Consider the following 7202-nt stretch of genomic DNA (forward strand, 5'->3'; position numbering starts at 1 on the left):
GTTTTTCACTATGTCCTTTGGAGAAGGAAAAGCATTTCCCAGCGGCTCATTTCTCCCATGCTTCTGCCCCACAAGCCTGGCTGCCACTGCCTCCCACGGCTGCGGAGAAGGGACGCAGTGCCGGAGGCAGCACTGCTTCCCCGGAGGTACCCTGCCCTGCTCCGCTAATGACACTGCCCCTCTCCTGGCAGCAGCAGCAGCTGATGCTGCTATTGTTTCTTCGACAATAATACAGATTTTAGACTTACTAGTCACGGAGACATTTTTCTTCTTCTCTTCCTAGCGCAGAATAAGCTACTTTGACACCCCAGGGACAGGCTTAGGCACAGCTCTGCAGTGGGTTTGGTGCCGTGGCAGTGAACCTGTGACCCCTAGCTCTGCTGTGGACATGCAAGTAAATTCACAGGGACCAAAGGTAGCTCTGGGGCTTTGCATTTTCTGCTCATTGTCTCTGCTTCAGCATCACAGCTACACGTTGTGCCTTCAGACTTAGCTCAGTTTCCACTTGCCAGGAGGGGAATGAAGAAAAATGTCAAGATCTGCAGATGCAGCTAGACCTTAGAGTGCTGCTTCCCCCACCGGAGTTAAGAGCAGGGCTCCTCGGGGGTTGTTCACAGCAATTATAAAATGAATCATAAGAAAATCCTCTGGAGTAACTCACCAGCTCTGCATTTGCTTTGTAAGTGCTGGAAATTGTGCTCAGGTGTTTCAGAGGGGCTTCCAGGCTGCTCTAAGTTGTGACTTGTTATGCTGAGGGTCCTGTTTGGCATTTGGGTAAACCACCAGCTCTACCAGATTTGAAGGTATTGAGAACATCAGACTGCCACATTTAAGGCATACTAATGTTTTGCCCTTAAGAGTTCAACCGTGAGTTTTATACCCATCAAAGTCTACAGAAGTTTTGTTGACGGTGCCATGCTTATGTAAAAATACTACTGAAGAGGAAATCATTTTGAGGCCGTGTATTTTAAAAGTGTAAAACACAAAGACTTTCCTTTCTACAGAGCAATAACGTGTCAGAGGTCCATGGACTTATAACCAAGGATCTATACCAAAAACCTGTAAAGGGAAAAGCGAACAAGAAGTTGTGAGAAAAGGTCAATGAAGCTGTACAAAAGGGTAAATATTCTGATGGTTTCCTCTCAAATGCATTGATATTAGGTTCAGAAAGAATTCTCCAGGTATGTCTGGTGCTCAGTTTTCCAAGTAAATACTGGTTATGTCTGCTTTTAATCCAATGTAAGGCAACTGGCTCAAGGTCTGAGCAGTTTGTGAAATTTCACCTGAAATTTTCTATCTTTTTCAGTGTGAATTCATCCAGGCTGCAGAGCTGGAGCAATTGCTATTTCATTGTATAAAACAAGAACATTAAACTTGACAGTAATTCCGGGGCATAAAGTTTCAGCAAAGCTGTGGAAGTGGTAGAGCAGCTATCTTCGACCTTTGGTCCATCATAAATGGCGAAAGAGATGTTTGTCTGAAAGGGAGAAAGTATCGTGCTTCGGGAGGCTGCTGCTGCCTTTACTGACGTGGCTGTGCTCCTCCAGCACTGCCTTGTGGGGCTCACACATCCAACAAGGAGGTATATTGAGTGGTGTTAAGGGTGGAAGGCACAATTTGAGGCAAAGATACTGAAATAGGTCTGCACCAAACCCTCTTGAGGGAGGCAGGTGGGAAGGGCACCCTGATTAGGCATGTTAGGTGTATAAGCTATACTGAGGAACCAGCATGAGATGCCAAAAGCGGTCACCAAACAGGGCTGATGAGTGATTTGTGCTGAGTGAGCATTGGTGCTGAGTTAAAGGTCTACATGCTACTTGAGTCCTACCACAAAGACATGGGTTTAGGAGCCTTGAGGCGCTGGGCAGAGAAAGTGTTAAAGAAATACAAAGTACCAGAGACTTCTGGTTGAGCTGGGGGTTGAGGCAGATCCAGGTTTCAGGATAGGAGTAACAAAGGAATACCTAAATCTGTGATACCCTCTGCAATCCATTTTTTTTGCCCTCCAGAGCTGAATTATTATGTTTTGCTTGTGCCCATCAAAACTTCACTGTATTCCATCCTGGTCCTCTCCTTTTTTGCTCTCCAAAAGGCACTCATTTTCCTGTTTGACTGCTGAGCATGTAAGCAGTTTTTCTCACTGACTGTTCTCAGGAAAGTGATGAAGCTGTGTTTGCATTCACAGCTTTGGAGCATCCCCTGGTAGAAATACCTTTTTCTTGTGTGCTGCATGAGTGTCCCCTCAGTACACTGTGATCTCCAGTTGCTGTCAGAGGAGTGGCAATCCTATCACTGATGATCTATGGGTATGTGATATAAGGGTTTCTTTAAAGCCCCACAGCTTGGGCCAGGCAGCCTAATTGGAAAAGACTAACTGCAACAGTTTTGTTGCCTTTGCAAGCAGAGAGTGAGGAGAGACATGGGTTACCCTATGGAACCCATGGCCAAGACAGACAAAATGAAGCTGTAGCCTCAAAGAATCAGCAGGGTTTGATACTGGTAGAATTTGCCAGGTGTTCCGAGCTCCAGGTAGGCAACCTGACCTGCAGCCCATGATTGTGAGAGGTGTGTGCTGACAGGGGGGATGCTGCAGGGCAGCCAGACACCTCCATGGTCTTTGAAGAAGAAGTACTCAGCCATGGCCAAGCCTCCCGCCATGTTCCCTGCCCACAAGAAACCGTGGCACTAAAAAAGACAGCTCACAAGCCCAAGGCCCGGGGAGGAGGTCCATGACCCTGCTGGGCTCAGAGCATCAACACGCAGCAGCAGCACCCAGGGAAACCACTGCTTTGCAGGTCCTGGAGAGGCCATGATGCACACACGCAATGGGAGCCCCTTGCCAGCCCCACTGCTGCCTTGGGGGCTGAAAGCACCCTCCTCCTGCACCTCCCAGCCCCTCTCCTGGCTGGCTGCTGGCAGGATGCAGTGATGATTCTAGCTCTTCATCTGCTAAACCTGCAAAGCAAAGATAATCCTCTTCCCGCTTACACAGTGTTTGACCTGCCCAGTGCCCCAAGAGAATAAAGCAAAGGATGTGGGGTGGTGCAGGGCAGGGGGGGATGGCTTTGTCACCTGAAGGGGGAAAGCAAGAGAATCTAGCTAGTGGAGTTAAGGCTGATTTTTGCCACTAGACCTGCTTCAGAGGAGCCATAACCTGGTACCTCTTGTTCCTGCAAATTGTGTAAGCACTGAAACTGGTGAATTTGAAACTGTCCTAATAATACATCAAATATTTCACATGGTGCTAATGACAGATGTAATATCACAGTTAAATAATTGGCGCTTTTAAAAGCACTATGTTATTTCAACTGTGTTCTTATGGTTCAGATGTTCCTATGGAATAGTCATATTTTCTTCTGACACCTTTACAAGTTGGGTTCAAAATGTACCATTTCGAAATATGGTCAGATGCATTAAAATTATAATTAAAAAATTGCTTTTCACCCTGACATGAAAAATTTAAAGCTGGCACCAAGGAACAAAGTACTTTAACCTACTGGATAAAAGGAAAGCAATGTTTTATTTTAAAAGTGAATTATTTTTCAGGAGTTTATTTTATAATGGTATAATGACATTTGTGGACCCTAAACCAGAAATATTAGTCCTCACAGTTAATTAGCTCTTAAAGGGAATTTTGCACTCCCACATTATGAGTTATAATTGCCTGCTTCTGGGTTCACAGTGAGGACACGGGAGGGGAAGCAGCACCCCCAAAACCTGTGTGAAGGCCTTAGCAACAGCACTGAGGGACCCTCCCTGCTCTGCTGCTGCCAGAGGCCACTGTGTCCCTGGAACCACCACAAGCTGCAGCAGTTCCTGCTCCTGGTGCAGGACCCCTCCCTCTGATTTCATGGTTTCATGGTAACGCTTTCTGTAGAGGTACAGTCAGAACCATATAAAATGTGCAAAGTCAGGGTTTTTTTCATTATCACCAGCTGAAAAAATAAGAAAGGGGATTTTGCTCTAAAAAGGTTGCACAAAAAGGTTAATTGTGAAGGGACTCAGTATGTGAAATACGAGTTTCAGGGGTGGTTCTCCTGTGAAGCCACAGGGTTACAGAAAGCGGGAGAGGACCAGGACTGATACAGTTCCAAAACCATAACCATCAAACCTGTGTGAGCCGAATGGTCTTGAAGGGGAGAGGTGGTCACAACTCAGGGCATGCAGGAAGGCAGAAGAGAGTGCTACGATATCTAATTATCAGAGAACTTATTTAAATTACTATTTAAACATCTCTGTGAAGCCCTCCCTCTGTCCTGCACACAACCCAGCCCCAACTGCTCCCAGCTGGGCACCAGTCTAAATTCAGTTACCTCAGGGGTCAGTGTGATCCTAGTGGTGTGCACGTTACTGAGCTGATGCAGTTTGGGTTGGAGACTGTGTCCAAGGAGAAGAAAATGCCAGATAAAGATACCATGCTGAGAGCTGTGACCTGTGTGGGCCCCATCACTTCCCTTGTCACCACTGCCTGCTTTACATGAGTTGTGCCCTTGACTGCACCCATGGTTTCATCACTTGGAGGCAAGGTTTAGGGGACTGTTGCTTTGTTGCTCGATTTTTCCTTGTCATGTAGTGTTATCTCCAGGTAATCACTCCTCATGCAAGCAGTGCAGTTGCAGGGATGCTGTGATGTACTGGCCATAGTCTAGATTATATCAGAGATGGCAGCTTTGCATCCCATCCATTTTAACTTTCCTAAGTTGAACTTTCACCTGCCCAAGAGTGACATAAAATATACTCATAAGATTTACATTGTTCATTACTTCAGGAAGTGCTGAATACAGGAGGGTGGGACAAGCCCCACTGCAGATGGGGCATTATCTTTCCCTACTGCCAACTAGGAGGGTGCAGGAAAGGACAAACAGCCCTGATCCCCATGGTGACATGACACAAAAGCGAAAGTCAGTATAAGTAGTTTCTGCAAGTGGAGGTTTCATATTTATTCTCCTTCAGACACTCCAGAAATTCTATTGTATTGAGCATCTTGACTCTACAGTCTATAAACAGGAATTCTGGAAATGAAAATAAGCACTGAATTAGCCCAATTGCTACTGCTGTTAGTAAGTAACTGTAAACTGCTAAGAGAGAAACTAGTGTTTTTAAAACTGTGAGGAGAAGCTATGGCTTCCTGTCCTCAGGAGCTTTGCCACACAGGCAGATAAAGCAAGTCAGGCGCAAGATGTACCCTAATACTGTCTGCATACCAGAAGCCCCTGTATAGTAATTACCAAGATGTCTAGAAGCGTCATAATTATTAAGAGCTGTCAGCATTTCCATTACAATCCCCTCTGTGCATGGAGTGAGCCTCAGATGCCTTAAGGCGGTGGGCTGGAGGCTGTGTGCAGACTGCGGGTGCATGTCTCTGAGCTGGATCGAATCACTGCCCGGGGTTCTCCCTGGCCACCCCAGTGTTCCTAATGTGCCTGTGCTGGGCAAGGATGGAATTAGCTGTTCAACAATTGTGTTTTAATGATAAGCTCATCTCTTGCAGACATTGAAATAAATCATAGCAAGGAAAGGCATTTCTAGAGGACGAAAGTATAATGTTTAGGATGTCAAGCTAAATCTCAGGTGCTGGATCTGTGAGCTCAAACTGCTTCCTTCATACGAGCTGAGTGGCACTGTGCACAGTTTCCAAACAGAGCAGAACTCAACGTGGAAATGGAAGTTGCTGGGAAATACTTTTAAAACTTTTACTTCTTTTCCTAATTTTTGCAAGGTTTTCCAGTTTAGGATTTGTAAGAGCAAATGGAAGAAACAAAAAATGTGCAAAATTTTCCCTGCTTTTTGTCAGAAAGTTTGATTATTGACCACATTAATACTTCATAGGAAAAAGATGTTGCCTGGTTCAGTCTACCCCACCTACCGACCTGGCACAAGATTCACAGTCCTCTTCCAAAGATGGAAATCATCTATTATCGCTTTTGGAGATAATTCTAGTGGTGCAAAGGGTTATTGGAATGTGGACAGTACACAATATTTTCTTGCCAATATTATATAAGCAGAAGAATGGAGATACAGGGTGAAAATAGAGTGGGTTTTCTTGTAGGACATGATGTTTCTATTCCTATTCTGTTATAGCTCACACTTGGACAAATACGCTTTAATGCATACTACCTTAAGAGGGTGGTATTTTAAGCCATGTGTTAAAATAGACATAAAAAATACCTGAGTTCTTGTTCTGCTTGTTGCTCCTGTAAGTCTAAATACAGCTTTCTCTTCATAGTAATTTACACTGATAGAAAAAATAGTCAGTAAAAGAAAAAGGCTCAAGATATTCTAGGTAAATATGTGGCAAATAAGATGCTAGTGAAGCTAGGAAATATGTTAAATGCCATGGAGATATAAACAGAAACTGCAGGCCCTTTTCCTTTCTGGTCCATAGGGTAGACACTGGTGTAGCATGGATCTGTGGAGTCTTTCTTCAGCGTTGCTCAAAGCATTGCATCATCAGCTCTCACATGCACCCCAGCAGCGATGTGCTGTCGTCTAAGGAGATCTGCTTTCATTATTTCACTAAGTCAAAAATTACCAGGAAAATCAGCTGATAACCAAAAGGCATTAGCCTGAAACTACAGTAGCGCTAACTGGTTTAGAGAAGAAACAGATATTAGAAATCCCTTTCAGATTGCCCAGGGAGAAAAGGTGGGGACAGCTGTTTGTATTTTGAAATGCCATGTTATTTCAAGGGGGAGATTGTATATTTGTCACTGGTGAATGACTGCCTCAGCAGAATGACTTCACTTATGAGCACTATTTGCTGCATCAGGATCTGACCCACAGTGCTTGCTAGGGCTGTTCCTAGGCCGGGGCTGTGACGCAAGCACACAGCCACCCTGCTGTGTTTCCCGGGCTGAAACACCAGCCCGGGTTTGAGGGCTGCTGGGTGCATGCAAGCAGATGTGAGGGCTATCTGTGCTTGTTTAGTGCCTGCTCTCTGCAGGCACTGCATGGGGAATTGAGAGGCAAAGACATCCTGCGAGTGTCCATTTCAGCTCAGCCTAATTGGCTGTGGCCTTTCAATCAGGCACTTCATGAAGACACTTAGGAGTGTGCCTGCTGCTCTTCTGCATGGGCAAACTGGAGATGATTTGAGCCACAGGTTAAGAAGGGATGGGCCACCCCACTGCCATAATCAGCCCCATCAATCACCGCGTTCAGCGTGGATGCAGAAAGGCTGAAGTGCAGCTAACAAGACTTTG

The sequence above is a fragment of the Psittacula echo genome, assembly GCF_963264785.1.
Source record: "Psittacula echo genome assembly, chromosome: 10".
NCBI lineage: Eukaryota > Metazoa > Chordata > Aves > Psittaciformes > Psittacidae > Psittacula > Psittacula echo.